We start from the raw sequence: 22,500 nt of genomic DNA on the forward strand, positions 1-22,500 counted from the left end.
TCGATTTCTCATTTTTCTTTGTACTAATTAATTAATTAATTTTTCTTTGATATTTCTAATAATATTTATGCTTCAATAGATGTTTATTTAAGTCTTAAAAATACTTTCCAGGGTTCCCCGCAGTCCAGGGCTAGTCAACGGTCCACGTCGCAACTTCCCGGTGCGGTCACCCATCGCTAGGGTTCTCGGCTCGTTTAACTTGGTTACATTTCATTGCTATTATTTTTTCTTTGTTTTTCTTGTATTTTCTTTTCTTGTATTTCATTATTTTATGTCTCCTCACCAATATTTAAGTGTAGTTCTAGGCATCCTAGCTGTCCAGACAACACTGGTCACAGGAACAGTAGAACGCACTACCGAACATAGGGGTGTTACATTAATAACTAGAATGGTTCTTATAGTTTGATTTTCTACTTCACATAATTTAGTGGTTACCATTCATTTGACCATTTCCATTCAAAGGTTGACTTTTTGATTTATAATAAATTTGTTGAGCCTAAATTCACTAAGATACCACATTTTGTATTTTATTTTTGTTGGCATTGATTGCCAAACTCAATTCCTAGCCTCCTAGGTTTCATTTCAATTTTTCAAAATTTGAGGTCTAAGTTTACTATTCTATTGGACCTTGCTATAGTAGAATTTTGATAAAACTTTGTTCATGAAAGTTGTTCCTTTATGTGTCTTCTTTAATTCCATTTTTGAATCACTCCATTTGGAGTTTTGTAGCTCAAGTTATGGCCTAAATACCATAACTGGCCGGATTGGTCCTTACCCAGATTTTCTGGGCAAATTTGGTTTTGCCAGATTTGGTGTCCTAACTTGGACTAGCACTTTAAATTGGTTAGATCTAGAATTTGAGTTTGTGTTCTTCATGAAAGTTGTTCTAAATTGTCTAAGCTTTCTATTGATATAAAATTTAGGTTATTTGGACATTTCTACACTGAGTTATGGCCAAGTCAATTTCCAGGACCAGTAGGTTGGTTACCCGAATTTGGTTAATTTTTAGGGCATTGTAAGTTTGTTTTCTGTGCAAGGTTTGTTCATCAAAGTTGTGCCATTATGTGTCTAGTTTCATTTCCAATTAGCCTTGTACCAATTGAACCTACACAACTCAAGTTACAGTTGCCCAAACTTGCTGGACTCACATCTAGCCCTGTAGGTCCTATGAGGCAGCATACCCAACCTCAAATCCAAAGCCATAATTCACTTCAATTTCTCATCAAACACAACCAAATGGTTATTAATTGATCATTAGGACTTCCATTCACCAAAATATGAGCAAAATCCTAACTTCATGCCTCAAACCCTAATTCTCAAATATCCATTAATGCACATACATCAATTCAACATACTTAATGATGTTTAAGCCTCATACTCATGTTCAAGACCACCCATATACAACTTAAATTCATTCAAAACTCATCAACACTTCCATCACTAAGGGTGCCAAAAATTTTAGATGGTCCATACATAGATATGTTCTTTTAATTTCATGAATTTCTAACTAAATCCATACACCTAACTTCAAATTTAAAGAGAAAAATGGAGAGGTATAGCACTAATCTTTTGATGAGCTAACTTGAGCTTGTAATTCTTCTCAATTTCTTCTTCAAATTGTTGCTTCAAGCTTGCTCTAGTGGTAAGGATTAATTTAAGTGAAGATAGGAAGGGGTTTTATGGTGGTTTTGGGTAAAAATCAAGCTTGGAAGAAGTATTTCAATGGAGGATTTGAAGAGAGGGTCTCGACTGGCTGAAAATGAGGGAGGAACACAACAGATTTTTATTCAATTTTATCCTCTTTTAAATGTTTTAATGTGTGCTTGTTGAGTTCTTGTAATACCCTTATAATCGGTAGTGTGTTCTACTGTTCCGGTGACCAGTGTCTGTCCGGACAGCTAGGATGCTTGGAATTATACTTAAATGTTAGTGAGGAGACATAAAATTATGAAATACAATAGATAAAAATACAAGAAAAACAAAGGAAAGTTAAGAGCAATGAAATGTGATTAAGTTAAATGAGCCAAAAATCGTAGCGATGGGTGACCGCACTGAGAAGTTACGGCGATGACCGTTGACTAGCCCTGGACCGCAGGGAACCCTGGGAAATATTTTTGGGACCTAATTAAACATCTATTAAGGTACAAATGATATTAGAAATGTCAAAGAAAAATTAATAAATTAGTACAAAGAAAAACGAAAAATTAAGAAACAGATAAAAATCGGTATTACCGAAAAATCGAGAATACAAACCGAATAGGGGCATTTTGGTCAATTGACACTCTGAGTTGACTTTTGACCTAAATGTCCATGAAAAAAAAATGAAATTAAAGTTTGAAAACCCCATGAAAAATGAAAATTAGAAATGAAATGTAAATAGTGAAAGTTTGGTGGAAAATTTACAAATTATGGAACTTGGAAATTATGGGACTTGGAAATTAATTAAACATAAACCAAAGTTAGTGCTCCACTAAGTGAGGTTAGTGGACATATAAATACAGCATTTTGGGACAGAAAATGTCATCATCTTCAACCTTTCAATATTCAGCTGAATTCATCCTCCATGGAAACCTCCATTGCCATACCTCAACCAAGCTCCATGCACATCACTTTAAGCCACAATTTCTTCTAAGCTTCTTCATTAAAGTTGGAGTACACACCTTGGGCAGCATTTTGGGAGCAAAAAGGGAGAGATTTGAAGAAGATTTAACAAGCTTCAAAGATAGGTAAGTGACTGTTTTCCATTTTTGCTTCATTAAAGTTTGTGTGGGGGTTATGGTGAGTTGATTTATGGAAGGAATTGAAGGGTTTTGATGAATATGGACAAAGCTCCAAATTGGCAGCCCTCATGTCCATGGGAGAATGAAATTATTTCTTCATGAAAATGGTGATTTGAGGTATTAATTATAGTGATTAAATGTATAAAAGTTGATTACCATGTGTATAGGTTGAATTGTGAGTTTGTGAATTGAAATTGGAAGGTTGATGTATATGTGTAAATTTGGACAGCCTTGGGACAGCCTTGATATGCTTAGGAAGACCTTAATTTCATGTATATTTAATGTTGATTTAAGAACAATGGGCTGTATACTATTGATCTTGGTTAGTTGGATTAGGTTTAAGCAATTGAATTGTTGTTAGATATGGATTTGATTAATTGAATGTGATGGAGACTTACTTGAGTTGAATTGGTATTTGGACATTGATTAAATTGTTGGACACTTGATTAAGTATATTGTGGCTGGATATTGGTTGTATTGAAGTATTGTTAGACAATTGACCTAGATACAATGTGTATGGTGTTCATTAGAAATGTAAAATTTTAATGCAAAGTGTGGTTAATTGGGGCAGTATACAATTTCAGCCTATAACTCTAAATGTATGACCCCAATTGGTATGAGACCAATTGTAGGTGAAACTAGGCACAAAATGTGCCAACTTTCATATTGAAAGCCTACCTAAATTCTACCTAGAAGTGACCTAAAAGGATGACCAAATCCGGATTAGTGACTTTGCAAACCTGAAAATTGACCATTTGGACAGCAGTCAGTATTTTGGCCATAACTCACTCAAAACAGGTCCAAATGACCTGAAATTTATACCATGGATAGATTAGACATAGAGCTACAACTCTTATGAAGACACTAAAACCCAGAAATGACCATAAGTAAGTCCAAATGCTTGCATAAGTTCGGGTATAAAAACTGCCAGAATCGGAAATGACCTAAAAATGACCTAAGTTTGCCATTTTAATACAATCTGTCCAGCAATAGTAAAATGACCATAACTTGGTCTAGTAAACTCCAACTGACCTAAAATTTGTGGCAAAAGTTCATTAAGACATAGACCTTCAAGTTTGTAATTCGGACCAGAACCCGAAAACCCAGGAAACTAGGTCATCTGATTAGGTCAAAACAACATACCGAAATCTGATAAATTGCAATAATATGCAATACACTTGAGAATGAATTTGGTAACATGTACCAACACTAAAGGACTATAAAATGTGACATATTGGTAACATTAAAATTTATTCCCCTAGAGTGCATCAAAGGTCAACATTATAGGTTGACTAATGAAAGCAATAGTACTAAATAAATTAATTATTGAACCTTATTGTTAGAAACAATTTAACTGGGTACTGAAATACTTTAAATTGTGTGTTTTAATTGAAAAGGATATTTAAAAGCACAAGGAACATTGAGTCAAGGCTTAGAGGCTGTGACACCTCTTACCCGTGTACAGTATACCCGAGTAAGTAATGCCACACAGTGTACTGGCACACTCTAATATACCTTACTTAATTTGTATCATGCTTTTGAAGCTAATTTATGAAATATGATTTATTTAAGCCATTTATCGAAATTATTATTTATTTGAGGTTTCGAAAATTTTAAAGAAAATCCGGCGGAGTACCGGCTAAAAATGGAGAAAACAGTTCTTCGGAACCTGTTAAAAACACTTCCAAATAATTACCAAACAATCCCAACTTCAATTTATCAGCAAAATCTCAATATTAAGATCTCAACAACATTTCAATTCCAGTTCTCAATCATCCATCACATGTGATGATCACATATAAATCACAAGTAAACATTTACTTTTCCATTCACAAGTACAATTTTTATAATTTACATAAACATCAATATACATTACACAAGTTTAATTACATAGGAGAAAAACAAAGTTAAGTTACAAAATGTCAAAATAACACCTAATGTCCTACCAATGCAATCGCAGGTTGAGGTGACACGGACACGTGCGTAGTCAGGATGGACTCACCCGATCTGTGGTCTACTGGGCTCACGATCTGTATCTCCAGCACTCACGCGTGGCAAAAGCAACGCGCTAAGCAATAATGCTTAGTGGTGCAATAATATAATAAAAGAAAATAGCAAGAAATTAAATGTGTAGTGAATGTGTACGTTTTATTTGTTTGGTATTTGTATATCATTTACTTTGTCCACTTTTATTCATTTGGTTGCCCAAGTAACCTACACTAGACGCATCGGATGGATAACGGGTAAACCGCATTGGGTATCTAGTACCTCGGCCGCCACACCATCGGTCACATATGCATCTCCCGAGTGCAATGAGCGACTAACAAGTCAGAATAATATTAGGCACGAGGCCAAGTCTCAATATAATGTCAAAATGGCTAAAAGCCATAAAATCATAGAATGGCATATTGCCATGTGCAGTACTGCTAACTGAACCCTATTGGCATGCCAAACTATCCAAACCAATCTTGTTAGGTATACTAGGGCATTCGATACTTTAAAATTCTTCAATCTTTGAATTTCAAGTTTCGGTGTTACTATTCACCTCTATGGTCAACTAAAATGTTGACTTTTAGGTAGAAATTAGGTACATTGGTTTTGGCACTCCCAAAATACCACATTTTGTATTTAAAACTTGTTGGCATTGAGCGTTAATACCATTCCTAAGCATTAAACAAAAGGAGCAGATTTTTCAGATTTTGTACCATAACTTTACTGTTCCATTTGGAACTGTTACAGTGGAAATTTGAAGAAATGGCAAACATGAAAATTGTTCCTTATTTTGTCTAGTTGAATTTCCTTTTTTTGAATCACTCCATTTGGAGTTTTGTAGCTCTAGATATGGTCCAAAAACCACAGCTGGCCGGATTTCCATTCTGCAGAAATTACCATATCTACAGTAACATGAACAGTGACTGCCACTGCCATTTAGGTTAGGTTCTGGCCATAATTTGGGGTAGGTTTCTTCATGAAAGTTGTTTTTCTATGTCTTAGCTTGTTGCTGTAAAAATTTCAGGTCAATTGACCAAATCTACAGTGAGTTATGGCCAAATGAACAGTTACTGTTCATTTGGTCAATTCTGCAGGGGCTGTTGCAGTGTGTCCGGATTGGGGCCAAGTTTTGGTCCTCTTGCTTTGGTCTTTTGGGCATGGTTTCTTCAGCAAAAATGTTCCATTATAAGCCTAGTTTCATGTCCAATTGGCCAAACACCAATTGAACCAACACAGCCCAAGTTATGGCAATGCAAGTGGACTGAATTTTTAGTCCCTCTGCTACTGTCCTAGGGCAGCCTGCAACTTCACTTTGCAATCCTATTTTTCAGTCCATTTTATGGTCAACTTACCTAAAATGGTCACTAATTGACCATTAAAATGTTCTCTAATAATTTCCTAAACCAAGTTTACATTTTGCTCACAAAACCCTATTTCAAATTCATGTTTTATACAATTTACCTTAGTTAGCTTTTAATTCATTATTCTTGTGTTTATAAACTTCCAATATGATTCTAATTCACTTCAAGCTCATCAAAAACACTCCCTCCCATTCCATAGCTAGGGCAGCCGAAATTTATATACTCATACACATGAGTTTTTGTTCATTCAAATTACAATTCCTACTAGATTTCAAGTCACAAATCATGAAATTAATGAGTTTTATGTATATAGTTGCACTAACCTTGAATAGGGCAGATTTTTCCCTTCCTCAAAGTCTTGGTTTCCTTTTCTTTTTGCTCCCACAATAATCACCAAGATGATAGAATGAATTTTTGTGTTGGTAGTTAGGGTTTTTAGTGGAAGAAAGCTAAGAAAGATGAAGGATGAAAGGTTGTAACATCCTCCCCGTAGCAACTCCGTACATCCTACTGTTCCGGTGACCTGTGTCGGTCCGGACAGCTAGAACGTCCAGAAAAATATTTAAACTAAAGTCAGGAACCATAATTAACTCAAATATTAATAAGAAACACTTAGTAAAAATTTTTGAAATAAAATACAACCAAGTTAAACGAGCTGGTGCCCTAGCGATGGGTAACCAGAGGGAAGTTGCGGTTCTCGCAACGAGGAGCCCTAGACTCGGGGGAAAAATTATAAAATAATTTTTGGGACTCCAGAGAAGGGTTATTGAGGTTCCCATGGCATTAGAATGCCAAGAAAATACCTAGAAAAATTTTTCAATCGGTACAGACAATTTCGACCCGTTCAGCCAAACGGAGGGCATTTTGGTCATTTCGCCTTCAGAGGTGATTTTTGGCCGACTTGTCCAGTTGAGTAAATAATTAATATGACATAAAATATGAAGAAACATTACCAAAAATTAAAGTGAAAATGAGTAGAGAAGAAGAGAAAAGAAAAATGAGAATAAATGTCAATTTTGACATCATATGATGTCATCTAAGAGTTACCCACCAATCACATTTAGTCAACACTTAAATTAACTAATAAAATATGTATAAAAACACAACAAAAGCTCCTAAAATTCCAGCAGCCATCACTTTTACAAAGTTCACCCGTAACTCTTAATTCCCATAGCCAAACCTCCATTGATTTTCAACCAAAGCTTCCTTTCTCCTTTGTTTCCACCACTAAACCCTAACCCCTTTCATTAAACTTTGACTATATCACTTGGGGAAGCTCTTGGCAGCCAAGAAGAAGAAGGAAATTGAAGTTTTGAGTGGGGAAAAATTCTGCCACTTGAGGTTAGTGCACCTATATCCATTAAACTCTTTATTTTCATGGTTTAGGACTTGAAACTAGTAAGAATTGTGATTTAAATTAACAAAAACTTATGTGTATAACATCTTGAATTTTGGGCTGCCCTAGCTATGGAATAAGGGGAAGTGTTTTAATGAGCTTAGAGTGGAATAGAAACCATGTTGAAGTGATAAACATATGAGCAATGCATTGGTAGCTACTAAGATACATGGCATAAACCATGAATTTGAATTAGGGTTTGGAAAGGTGAAAATGTGACTTGGCTTAGGAAATTATTAGAGAGCATTTTAATGGTCAATTAGTGACCATTTTAGGTAATTTGAACAACAAATAGACAGAAGAATGATATTGCAAAGTGAGGATTGCAGGTTGCCCTAGGACAGCAGCATAGGGACTGAAAATTCAGTCCCTTTGCACTGCCATAACTTGGGCTGTGTTAGTCCAACTGATGTTTGGCCAATTGGACATGAAACTAGGCTTATAATGGCACATTTTTGCTGAAGAAACCATGCCCAAAAGACCAAAGCAAAAGGACCAAAACTCAGCTCCAATCCGGATACCCTGCACTGAATTCTGCAGAATTGACCAAATGAACAGTAACTGTTCATTTGGCCATAACTCACTGTAGATTTGGTCAATTGACCTGATATTTTTACAGCAACAAGTTAAGACATAGAAAAACAACTTTCATGAAGGAACCTACCCCAAATTATGGCCAGAACCCATCCAAACAAGTGGTTCCAGTCACTGTTCATGCACTGTAGATATGGTAATTTTCTGCAGAATGCACATCCGGACAGCTTGGGTTTTTGGGTCATATCTGGAGCTACAAAACTCCAAATGGAGTGATTTAAAAAAGGAAATTCAACTAGACAAAATAAGGAACAACTTTCATGTTTTACATTTCTTCAAATTCCAACAGTAACAGTGTCCAATGGAACAGTGAAGTTGACTCACCAAAACTGAAAATTCTGCTTGTGTTGGTTTAAACTTAGAAATGGTATTAACACTTAATGCCAACAAGTTTTGAATGCCAAATGTGGTATATTGGGAGTGCCAAAGTCAATGTACATATTTTCTATCCAAAAGTCAACATTTTTGTTGACCAATGAGGTGAATAGTGACACCAAAACTAAAAATTGGCAATTTTGCCAAAATGACCTAAGCTTTGAGAAAGTGACCAAAACTAACAAGTTTTAAATGCAAAATGTGGTACATTGGGAGTGTTAAAACCAATGCACCTATGTTCTATGCAAAAGTCAACTTTTTATTGACTATTGAAGTGAATAGTGACACAAAAACTTGAAATTCAAAAATTGAAGAATTTAAAAGTTTCAAATGCCCTAGTAGGCCTAATGTGATTGGTTTGGATAGGTTGGCATGCCAATAGGGTTCTGATAGCAGTACTGCGTATGATATATGGCTTCATTGACATTCTTTGATGTGATAGCCTATGGCTATACTGATTATGATGTTTTACTTGGCTTTATGCCTTATTGTTTATATGGCTTATTAGCCATTCTGTTTGCACACTGGGAGACACATTGTGACCGATGGTGTGACGGCCCGAGGTACCTGGTACCCAGTGCTAGTTTACCCGTTTATCCAGTCCGGTCAATTTGTATAGGTTACTTGGACATGGAAAAGTATAACTGTAATTGAACTGATTGTTAAAGAAAATACGAAAACTAAATATCAGGAATGATTACGATAGAATACAATGAAAACTTAAAATTCATGAAGAAGTTAATATCATAAAACGTAATTAGCCCTCGACTAAACACTAAGTTGGTAATTATTCAGTTCTTATGAACACAATGGCTAAGAAATTATGATTTTTATGTTGCATATTATTTCTTTCTATTTTATTATTTGCACCACTAAGCTTTATGCTTAGCGCGTCGCTTTGCAACGCTGTAGTGCGAAGATTGACAGAGCGCCGAGAGACCACGCAGTTCGGTAAGGCGATTCACGATTCGCATAGTGTGCGTGTCACCTCACATCGTGATGCATTGGTAGGACGCTAGATGTCATTTTGGTATTTTGTAATTGATTTTATTTTCTCATATGTATTTGAACTTATGTAATATATTTTGATATTCATGTAAATAATGAAAAGTGTGGTTGTAAATGGAAAAGTGAATGTTTATCTATCATATATGCATGGTATCATATGAAATGGATGAATGATTGAGAAATGAATGGTTGACAAATGTTGAGAACTGAAATTGAGAAATATTGATGAGATTTTGATATTGGAGTTTGGAAATGATTGAATGTGAATATTGGAAGTGTTTTTCACAGGTTCCGAAGAACTGTTTTCTCCATTTTTAGCCGGTACTCCGCCGGATTTTCTTTAAAAATTTTCGGAACCTCAAATAAATAATAATTTCGATAAACGGCTTAAATATATTATATTTCACAAGTTATATTCAAAAACTACGATAAAAATGAATTAAGATAAAATAGAGTGCTCCGGCACACTGAGTGGCATAACTTGCTCGGCTACACTGTAGTCGGGTAAGGGGTGTCACAAAGGTTGTTAATGGTGGAATGGGTAAGGGTGAGTGGACGGCATGAAGAAGAAGAGAGGGAGCTGGTTTTGGGTTTCTAGAATTCTGCTTCATTTACCCATTTTTATTTCATTTTAATGGACTTGCTTAAATTTGATTGGCCAATACACTTTTAATTACCTAAGCATGACATCATAATTCCCAATTTAGCTCCTTTTTCTTTCTTTTCTTTTCTATCAAATTTCCATTTAATTTCTAGTAATGTTTATTCATATTTTATGTCATATTAATTATTTACTCAACTGGACAAGTCGGCCAAAAATCACCCCTGAAGGCGAAATGACCAAAATGCCCTCCGTTTGGCTTAACGGGTCAAAATTGTCTGTACCGATTGAAAATTTTTTCTAAATATTTTCTTGGCATTCTAATGCCATAGGAACCCCAATGACCCTTCTCTGGAGTCCCAAAAATTATTTTATAATTTTTCCCCCGGGTCTAGGGCTCCTCGTTGCGAGAACCACAACTTCCCTCTGGGTTACCCCTCGCTAGGGCACCGGCTCGTTTAACTTGGTTGTATTTTATTTCTAAAATTTTTACTAAATTTTTCTTATTAATATTTGAGTTAATTATGGTTCCTTACTTTAGTTTAAATATTTTTCCGGACGTTCTAGCTGTCCGGACCGACACCGGTCACCGGAACGGTAGAATGTACGGAGTTGCTACTGGGAGGGAGTTACAGAGGCGACTCAAACTAGGTCTGTGCACAATACTTTTTATATTCTCTGCTTTTACTAGAAATTTTATTTGGAGAAATGAGTTATGAATAATTTTTTTTATTGTTTTGGCTTTGGGAATTTTATTTGGAAATTATTGTGTTGCCTACTTTGCAAATGAAAATTTTGAGATAAAATGTGATTTGTGGTTTGTATGAAATATTTAAATATTGTGATTTGTAATTGTTTTGATTCACACTTGGCATGGTAGTCCCTTACTCTGTTCCTCCTCCACTTGTAAGGTTGAGTTTGATATTTGATCACTTTCCTCCCTCTCTGGCTTGCCAGTCTGAGGTGAGTTTGGATGAGTACTTATTAGCTAGCTAGCCACCTCCCTCATTGATTTCGATTAGTGGGGTAAGTATGTCTTGTCGTGGTGTACAACACAGCATATTTGAAAATTTTGTGTCATGACCTAAATTGTGTTATTGATTGGCAACACTGTGTTATTCAATTGTTTGATCAAATTTGTGTTATATGAGCTTTGAAAATTGTGACATGAAATTGTAAATCATTTGAATTGTGAATTGTCAATAAAAGTTTTATATACCGCATTTTAAATTATTATTGTGCACCATTTAGTAAGTTTTACTCAGCGATAGCTTTTTCATTGATGTCGCTGGTAGACAGACAGATAGAGCAGCAGAGTAAGCTGCTTGTGCTACATTTTGGGATTCTGCTAGGTATATTGAGTATACCATATTTTTGAAATTTTGTTGTAATGTATGTGTACTATATGTATATATTGTACTTGGTCTTAAGCATTTGTAAACTAAAACTGTAAATCATTTTGGCCTGTAAAAATATTGTGGCATATTTCTCTTATCTCAACTTGTGGAAACACTGAAAAATTAATGTTGAATTTTGTTGACAAATGTTGAGAAATTTATTGTGTTGAACTATTATTGGAGTTTAGGATTGAAGAAATATATTGGAAGTGCTTTTTACAGGTTTTTGAAGAACTGTTTTATTCAAAATACAGATGGCACTCTGCCAAAAATTTTATAAAAATTATTGATACTTCAGATTTGTAATTGGTCCACTTCAGATAAAAAAAAAAAATTTAACACCTGTCAAAAGTGCTCACCATTGTAAAAAGAAATAAGAAAAGATTTAAAATCCCTTGTAGTGTATTTAATGAGTTATCAATAGGCGAAGTTTAGTAATTCATTAGGTATACTACGGGATCATGTTATGCCTTACAGAGGGGTAAGGTGTGACAGTTCTAATTGGCTAACCACTTTTTATTGCATCATCATGATGTAATAATTGAGTTTTTAATTTTATTTTATTTTGTCTTTCTTTCTTTTCTCTTTTACATATTTTTAATAAATTTTTCTTCAATATTTATTCACATTTTATGTTATATAATGTATTTACTTAGTTGGACAAGTTGGTCAAAAATTGTCTCTGAAGACGAAATGATTAAAATGCCCTTTGTTTTGCTTAACAAACTAAAATTGTCTGTACCGATTAATAAAATTTTCTAAGCATTTTCTTAGCATTCTAATACCATCTAAACCTCAATGACTCTTTTCTAGAGTCCCAAAAATTATTTGATGAATTTTCTCATGGGTTTAGGGCTCCAAGCTACGAGGACCGTAACTTCCCACTGGGTTACCCATTGCTAGGGCACCGGCTCATTTAACTTGGTTGTATTTTATTTCTAAAATTTTTCCTAAATTTTTCTTATTAATATTTGAGTTATTTATGACTCCTCACTCTAGTCTACATATTTTTCCAGACGTTCTAGCTATCTGAACTGACACCGGTTACCAAAACAGTAGAATATACGAAATTGCTATAGTGAGGGTGTTACAGTTTGTTCAAATGGTCATTACTCAGTGTAGCAATGTCCAATTGACCTGATTTTCATACCAATGGAAAGCTTAGACAATTTAGAACAACTTTCATGCAGAACAAAAACCCAAATTTTGATCATAAATCATCCGAAATGCTAGCTAAATTCAAGACACCAAAACTGCCAGAATCATTTTCTGCCCAGAAATTCTAGGTAAAGATCAATCCGGCCAGCCTTAAAGAAAAAAACATAATTTGAGCTACAAAACTCCAAATGGAGTGATTCAAAAAAGGAATTAAAGAAGACACAATAAGGAATAACTTTGATGAGGAAAGTATAGCCAAAGTTTTACTGTAGAAAGGCCTAATGGATCAGTGAACTTAGGTGAAACAAAACTAAAAATTTAAGATAATGTCCATTGGGCTTAGAATTGAATTTGGCAACCCATGCCAACACATATAATATTCAAAATGTGGTATGTTGGTGTCATTAGAACTAACATACCCATTGATTATGAAAAAGTCAACATTTTAGTTGACTAGCAAGATGAATAGTAGCTCCTAAATATCAAATACAATGAATTACATAATTAATTTTATAATATGCCCTAGTATGATTGGTTTGGATAGGTTGGCACGCTAATAGAGTTCTGATAGCAGTACTGCATATGACATTATGTCATTCTGTGATTTATGGCATTTCGTGCCATTCTGTGATATTATGACCTATGGCCATTTTGCTATACTTGAAACACTTGGCCTTGTGCCGATGCTTATAATGGCTTATTAGTTGTTCTGTTGCACACCTGGAGACACTTTGTGACTGATGGTGTGATAGGCCGAGGTACTGGGTACCCAGTGCTAGTTTACCTATTTATCCAATCCAGTCAATTCGCATAGGTTACTTGGGCAACTAAATTACGTTTGAATAAATTATTATCAAATAATGAACATAACAAGTACTTAATTGATAATTACCAAAATTTTAGGTTGCATAAAATCTCAACAAAATACTTGCATATTTATTTATTGTAGTTTATTTTTATTTTATTTTGGCACCACTAAGCTGTATTGCTTAGTGCGTCGCTGTTTGCCATGCGTAGGTACTGGAGATGCAGTTGGAGAGCCCAGTAAACCTCAGACTGGGTGATCATTCAGATCTGCAGTGAGTTCAGAGTCATCTCCATTACAGTGCATCCTTGGTAGGACACTAGGCACTCTACAAGATTTTTTTAAAATTATCGGAAATTCTAAATTAATCAATATTTCAATAAGTAATATAATGTTATGAGTTTCACTCAAAAGCTTTTTAATTAACAAATTAAGAACTGTAAATTGATTTAAGATAAGATATGGTGCTCCGGCACACTCTGTGGCATGTCTTACTCAGCTACACTGTAGACAAGTAAGGGGTGTCATAGTTTAAAGCCATAAATTGACTTTAAAAGTCAACATATTTTGTGTTCTTAGACTTCTTCGATGAAACCTATTGGTTGTTCCATGTATATTTCCTCATCCGATTATGCATTGAAAAAGGTAGTCTTCACATCTATTTGATGTAAATCAAGGTCTAAATTAGCTACTATAGCTAAAATTAATCTTATCAAAGTAAATCTCACAACACGTGAAAATGTTTCCTTATTATCTATTCCTTCTTACTATGTATACCTCTTGGCCACTAGGCAAGTTTTGTATCTTTCAACACTGCCATCAGCCTTATGCTTTATCTTGAGAACCCACTTTTTCCCAATTGCTTTATGTCCTTTATGTAATTCAACAAGTTTCTAAACTTGATTAGATTTCATAAACTACTTTTCCCCTTCCATTGCCTTCCATTTTTCTTTAGCTGAGCATGAAATAACCCTTTTTTTTAAATTCCTTGGCTCTTCTTCATCAGGAGTAACTATAAATGGTTCCCTTTTGATCTCAAAATGATGAGGGGTAACCCTTATATGACTTGTTCGTCATAGCTAAGATTGATTCATTGACTCATCAATGGGCATGTTACTCCCACTCGGACCAGCCATCAAAGTTAGATTCACTTTAGGGTGCAATGGTGAATCCGAATGAACATATTCATCTATATTCATATTGCTCCCACTTAAAAGTGTATCCATTTGAATTTCTACAGCGGAAGCATCCTAGTCATCAGTTTCAAATAGAGATAAGTCTTGACCTATCTCACCCTGCTTTGAAAAATCATTCTCTGAGAAAGTGACATCTAGTGATTTAAGTTTAGTTATACTTCAATTTTCTTGCTCACATATTAGAACATATCCTTTTGACTATTCGAAGTATCTGATAAAGATATATTTCCTTCTCTTTGGACCTAATTTTCCAAATCTATAAGATGGATCATGAGTAAACATAGCACATCCCTAAGGTTTCATAAAACCTAGTAGGCACATGATTAAGTATAAAAGTGGTAGTTAAAAGCGCATCACCTCAATAGGTAATTGGCAAATTAGCTTGAGCCATCATTGACGTAACCATTTCTAATATGGTCCTATTTCACCTTTCTACAACACCATTTATTATGGAGTTCTAAGAATAGTTAACTGTCATTCTATTCCCCTTTCATCACATAATTTTTTGAATTGATTAGATAGATATTCTCTACCTCAAGTCTTAAAGCCTTAACTTTTCTGTCTAATTGATTCTCAACTAAATTCAAAAATTTAATGAGGCACTTAAACCTTTAGATTTAAGAGATATCAAATAAACATAACCATATCGAGTGAATTCATCTATAAATGTGATGAAATAAATAGCCCTATGGCTAGCCCTTACATTCATTGGACCACATATGTCAGATTGGATTAATTGCAATGGAAATTCAGCTTTAGTTCCTTTTCCAAATGGTTTTCTAGATGTTTTTCCCATTAGGCAATATTCGCAAGTAGACAATTCCACTTTATTAATACTACCTAGTAGGCCCTCTTTAACCAATCTTTGCATGTGTTGTTGACCTATGTGGCCAAGTCTAGCATGCCATGTGTTAACACCATTTATAGACATATTAAAAGATGTAAATAAGGAAAACTAATATTATTATTAGAATGACTTATAATATCCAAAACAATAAAACCATCTAGAAAATATCCAGAACCATAAAAACTTGATACTAAAAATAATTTTACTCCTGATTCATGAAAGTTAAGGGTGAAACTGTAATGCCCTCACTTTAGATGGTCTGCACATTCTACTGTTCCGATGACTAATGTCTGTCCGGACAGCCAGAATGTCTGAAACTATATTTAGACTAGAGTGAAGAGTCATAAATAAACCAAATAATGATAAGAAAAATTAAGGAAAATTTTAGAAATAAAATACAACAAAGTTAAATGAGTTGGTGCTCCGGTGATGGGTGACCTAACGGGAAGCGACTGTGAAGACAGTTGTCAACCCTATACCCATGAGGAAACCCTGTGAAATCATTTTTAGGAATCCAGTGAAGAGTTATTGAGTCTTAGATAGCAATAGAATGCCAAGACAATTTTATCAATCAGTATGAAAAATTTTAGTCTGTTAAGCTAAACGAATGGCATTTTGGTCATTTCATCTTTAGAGATGATTTGTGACCAACTTGTCCTATCGAGTAAGTGAAATTTATGACATAAAATGTGAATAAATATTAAAGAAAAATTAATTAAAAATGAATAGAAAAGAAAGAAAAAGAAAATGAAGTTTAATTGAATTATTACACAAGCATTATGTAAGCATGATGTCATTAAAAACTCTCCTAACCAATCACAATTTACAAAAATACATAAAACAATTAAAACGGGTTAAATAAGTCAAAAAAATGAAAACAAAATCTGCATCTTCTTCCCCATCTTGCTTGGCTGAATTCACCTAGAGAGAGAATTCACCGTGGTTGTTTCATAAAGCCTCATTTCCCACTTGATTTCACCATAAAAACCCCTAACACCTTTCATTAAAATTTATTCTTGCAACTAGAACAAGCTTGAGGCAGCAAAAAGAAGAGAAAAGGAAGAGTTTTTCAAGCTTGGAAAAAACTCCAATTGAGGTTAGTGTCCAATTATTCCTCTCTCTTTAAATTTCTTGTTAGGATGATGAATTGAGTTAGGATTTTTGAAATTTGAGCAAAAATAAACATGTTAGAGTACCATACAATTTTTGGTAGCCATGATGGAATTTAGGGTATGATGAGTTTGATGGAAATTAACAGGCCTACTAAGGCCAAATATGTGTATAATGGAATTGAAATGGAAAAATCACATGAATTGTATGGTGTTTGCATAAATTAAGGATTTGAAGTTAGGGTTTTGTGATTAAATTGGGAGTTTTGTGCTTTGAGGTTTAATTGGACTTCTAATGGTCAATTAGTGACCATTTGAGGTAAATTGACCATAAATTGGAATGAATTGGGGCATTGGAATGTAGAATAGGGGCTACCCCTAATATGCTAGAATTTTTGGACCTTGAATCCAGTGTGTTTGGGTAGCCCTAATTGGAATTATGGGACTTAAATTGGTGTAGGGCCAATTGGAGGTGATATTAGACACATAATGACACATTTTTTATGAAGAAACCCTACCCAAAAAACTAACCTAAGTTGACCTAAATTTTGCCTCAATTCGGGTAACCAATATATTGGCCCTGGAAAATGACCAAATAAACAGTGTTTGTTCAAATGGTCATAACTCAGTGTAGAAATGTCCAATTGATCTGATTTTTATACCAATGAAAAGCTTAGACAATTTAGAACAACTTTCATGAAGAACATAAACCTAAAATTTATCATAAGCCATCCAAAATGCTAGCCAAAGTCAAGAAACCAAAACTGCCAGAACCATTTTCTGCCTAGAAATTCTGGGTAAAGATCAATCCGGCCAGCCATAAAGAAAACAACATAACTTGAGCTAAAAAAACTCCAAATGGAGTGATTCAAAAAGAGAATTAAAGAAGACACAATAAGGAGTAACTTTAATGAAGAGAATATAGCCAAATATTTACTATAGACAGGCCTAATGGAGCAGTGAACTTATGTGAACCAAAACTAAAAATTTAAGATAATGTCCTTTGGGCTTATAATTGAATTTGGCAACCAATGCCAACACATATAATATTGAAATTTTGGTATTTTGGTGTCATTAGAACTAACATACCCATTGATCATGAAAAAGTCAACATTTTGGTTGACTAGAAAGATGAATAGTAACTCTTAAATATCAAATGCAATGAATTACACAATTAACTTTATAATATGCCCTAGTATGCCTTGTATGATTGGTTTGGATATGTTGGCATGCCAATAAGGTTCTGATAGCAGTACTGCATATGGCATTACGCCATTCTGTGATTTATGGCATTTTGTGCCATTCTATGACATTATGGCCTATGGCCATTTTGCAATACTTGAAACACTTGGCCTTGTGCCCGATGCTTATTATGGCTTATTAGCTGTTCTGTTACACACCTGGAGACACTTTGTGACCGATGGTGTGATGGCCCGAGGTACTTGTACCCAGTGCCAGTTTACCCATTTATCCAGTCCGGTCAATTTGCATAGATTACTTGGGCAACTAAATTACATTTTAATAAATTATTATCAAATAATGAACATAACAAGTACTTAATCGATAATTTTATTGATAATTACCAAAATTTTAGGTTGCATAAAATATCAACAAAATACTTGCACATTTATTTATTTTAGTTTATTTTCATTTTATATTGGTACCACTAAGCTGTATTGCTTAGCGCGTCACTGCTTATCACGCGTAGGTACTGGAGACGCAGCTGGGGAGCCCAAGAGAACTCAGACTGGGTGATCATTCAGATCTGCAGAGAGTTCAAAGTCACCTCCATTACAGTGCATCCTTGGTAGGACACTAGGTTTTTGTTTTGTATTTTGCATAGTGTATTTTGTAGTCAAACATTTGATTGACATGTGATGTAAATTATAAACTTATAAAATTATTGTAAATATTGTGAGTTAATGGAATTGAATCTTTCTTTGTAAATATGAATATTTATTTTATGCATGGAATGAATGAAAACTTTGAGTTTGAGAAATTGAGAATTGATGCGATTATGTGGAATATATTTAGAGTTTGGGGACATAATGAAAATATTTGGGAGTGTTTTTAAATGGTTCCGAAGAATTGTTTTCTCAATTTTTAGCCGGCACTCTGTCAGATTTTCTGTGAAATTTTTAAAAATTCTAAATTAATCAATATTTCAATAAATGATATAAATGTTATGAGTTTCACTCAAAAGCTTTTCAATTAACAAATAAAGAAATATAAATTGATTTAAGATAAGATATGGTCCTCCAACACACTATGTAGCTTATCTTGCGCGGTTACACTGTATAAGTGTAAGGGGTGTCACATGTAGTGGTATCAGAGCATGATTTAGGCATTTCTGAGTCTAGATAGAGTGTATACCATTGCATTGCATTTGTAAGTGTTGAGGTGACACTAATGCAGATCTATTTGTTTTTGTTGTTTTGGTTAGGATATAGAGCCAACTTCACAAAGGGTGGTTGAGGAAGAGGTGGAGAGTCATGCTCCACCTATGACTGAAGCTGGAGGCAGGAGGGAACCTGCTCCACCAGCACAAGAGGTGCCTGCATAGCCTCAGCAGGAAATGTTTGAACAAATGGCCACATTCTTAAGACAAATGGCCGGGGTTATGCCACCAATACCACCACCACAGTAGAAGTCTCATCTAAAGAAGCTCAAAAAATTTACGACTGTAGACTTTCTGCGAAAGAAAGAAGATGACCCCATGGCAGCTGAGAACTGGTTGGATAGAACCAGAAGGGTACTGAAGCAACTCCACTGCACCCCAGAGCAGAACCTAGAGGGTACTGTGTCCCTACTCCAAGACAATGCTGTTAGTAGTATGCCCTAGAGCATATCATTTAGTATGTATCTTGTACATAATTTTATTAATAAAAGGCATTTCCACTTTTCCGTTTACATAATATATTTGTGTGTAATAGAAAAGGTCCATTGATATTTTGTTAGAAATATTATTCTTAAGTTGTTAAGAATATGAGTGACAATATTTCTAGCACAAAGTATCATAAATAGGTTCACAATCGAGGATACTTCATAATAAGGACATGACTTATCCAGAAAGATTGTATTCATGTTTGTTCCCAAGTTATTTATATGAGATATAAATAAGATGGAATGGTGAGTCTCATGCCATATAACAAACATGATAGGCACTCATAAATGATAAGTAGGCCGAACCAGTGACACTTATGACAAGCACATGGAGTTTACTCTTGTCAATGTTTTGTCATAAATCATATCAGTGCATATAATCTTTAGACCTGAGATAGCACAGTTATCTTGTATATAGGTAGTTTGAGTTTGATATTGCTTTCGTACTTGTACTGTGTATGGGTATATGGGCATGTGTTGGCTCCTACTAGTTAGATATGGAGGTAGGTGTTGATCAAGATGGAATCTGTTCCTCTAAGTAACTAGAGATAAAATCCTATGTTCATTTAATTGTTCTTGATGTTTCAAGTTCTGGCCAGACAGATAGATTTATTGAGAAAAGAGTTTCGATGAGAAAAATCTTTTAATCAAGAACTGGAATTAAAAGAGAACATAATATTCATAGCAAATGGAGTTTGACATAAACCATGACTCGGCTTGAGTTGGGATTTTTGTAGAGAGATTCTAGTGCATGGTAACATATGATTATAGGTTCATTTAAGGTAATTCTTATTACTAATTGGGTGGCCATGGCATGCTATGCTAGGTGTTAACCATGGTCTATGAGGTTCATAAAATGATTTAGAGAAATCATTTATGGTAAGAAAGAGTTCGATGATATTAAGAGTTGATATCATGTCTCATTGCCAATTAGTGATGAGCCTAGTAAGTCACACACATACACAAGTTATCACCTATTTAAATATGATTTAATTAATTAATTAAAGAGTTTAATTAATTAATTAAATAGGTTTGGTTTGCAATTAATTGCAAAGTCCTAGCATGACTTGAAACCAAATCTAGATTATTGGATGTGTAGTATAAATTAAATTTATATTTAAAGTGTTTAAATATGAATTTAATTGATGAGAAATTAATTAATAGAGATTAATTAATTAATTTATATTTGATATAAATTAATTAGAAGAAGAAAATAATTATTTTGGGTTAAGAACTCAAAATTAAGACACGAGGGCATTTTGGTCATTTCACGATTGTGACACGTGGCACCATGAGATGGTGACACATGGGATTACACATAAGCTTGCCAAATGTTTTTTAATCATGTAAGATGATTAAAATCAAGATTAAATATAGGTTTGACACTTGGCACAATGTGATTGGGTCACTTAAACCTAGAGCTAATCAAAAGGTGACATGTGGCTAGGGTTTAATGTGTTAACCTAGCTATTTAAGTGTGGTTATGAAAAGAAAAATAACCAGCAGCCTCTCCTCTCATTTGTCACGCCACTTTGAGCCTCTCCAGCTATTTCTCTTCATCTCTCATCAATTCAAAGAGATTAGCCATCAATCTCTTGAATTAAGAACACTAGAAATTGTTTCTAGTGTCCTGTTTACATCTCTAATCTCTTAAAAGGCAGAACTTGAATTTCTAATTAATAGAAAAAGCTTTAGAGGCTGTTCAAGGGGCTGCCATAGGTGTTCTTGGTGTGGACAAGCTAGAGGGACAACATTTGGTGTCCTGAAGACGAATCTCAAAGGCGCGAACACTGCAGGTGCATCAAGAGGTTAGTGTAATCGTTCTTGATTTAATCTAGGGTTCTAAAATTAATCTGATTAATTTTAAAATCTTAAATGGCAAATACAGATCCAAAAACATATTAAAAGAGTTTTAATATGTTGTTTATCATTGAAATCAAATAGATAAAAATAAATCTTGCATGGTGCATGTGACCCTAGGTGAAAATTTTTTAATTCAATGGTATAATCTTGTGTTTTTCACGCTTCCGTTCCTTCAAATGCATATTAGTGGTGGGACACAGTATCCAGTGAGGTGCAGCCAGATCAGATAACCTGGGACTTCTTCCTTGCATAATTCAGAAAGAAGTATGTGGGCAGTGTATATTTGGAAGAAAGAAAAAGAGAATTTATCAGTTTGAGGCAAAGGCAGCTGTCAGTGGCAGAGTATGAAAGGGAATTTATCTGATTGAGCCGCTATGGAAGAGAAATAGTCCCCAATGAGGTTGAGAAGTGTAGGAGGTTTGAAGAAAGGCTGAATGACAACATCAAGATTATGATAACAGCTTTGGGGATTACGAACTTCACAAAATTGGTTGAAGCTACATTAAAGGTTAAAAAAGTCAGAATTAATGAGCAGAGCAGAAGGGATAGACAGCAGAAGAGAGGTATGGGTTAAACCAGTACACCTTCTACTGCTAGTTAGAAGTTTAAGGGTCCTCCTACTCAGAGTTCTAGTCAACCATAAGATCAAGGCCAGTCCCAAAGGCCCAGATCTCAGTTCACACCGAGGAGAGGCCGGTCCAAACCCTTAGTGGGCAGCTCTCCAGGGACGGTGTTCAGGGGATCAGCCCCAACAGTCTCTTTAGCTTATCCACACTACCAAAAGTGGCACAAGGGGAAATGTTGGTGAGTGATTGGGAACTATGTGGGTCTATAGAATGTGGGTCTATAGAACATTAGATTATATAGAACATTAGATTAGAGATTACCCTAGGAGGACTACTACAGCTACTCCAGCACAAGCAGATAAGCCTGCCTCTGTAGCTCAAAGGGGTAGAAGGCTGGGTAAATCTGAGGCAGCTGGCACATCACAGAGGCCGATAATAGAGTCAGTTGAGACGCTAGAGGCCAGGGCACCAGCAAGGGCATATGCCATGAGAGCTTAGGAGGAGTAAGACGCCCCAGATGTCATTCAGGGTATGTTTTCTCTTTATGACATACCTGTGCATGCATTGGT

This window comes from Hevea brasiliensis, chromosome 11, assembly GCF_030052815.1.
Source record: "Hevea brasiliensis isolate MT/VB/25A 57/8 chromosome 11, ASM3005281v1, whole genome shotgun sequence".
Lineage (NCBI taxonomy): Eukaryota > Viridiplantae > Streptophyta > Magnoliopsida > Malpighiales > Euphorbiaceae > Hevea > Hevea brasiliensis.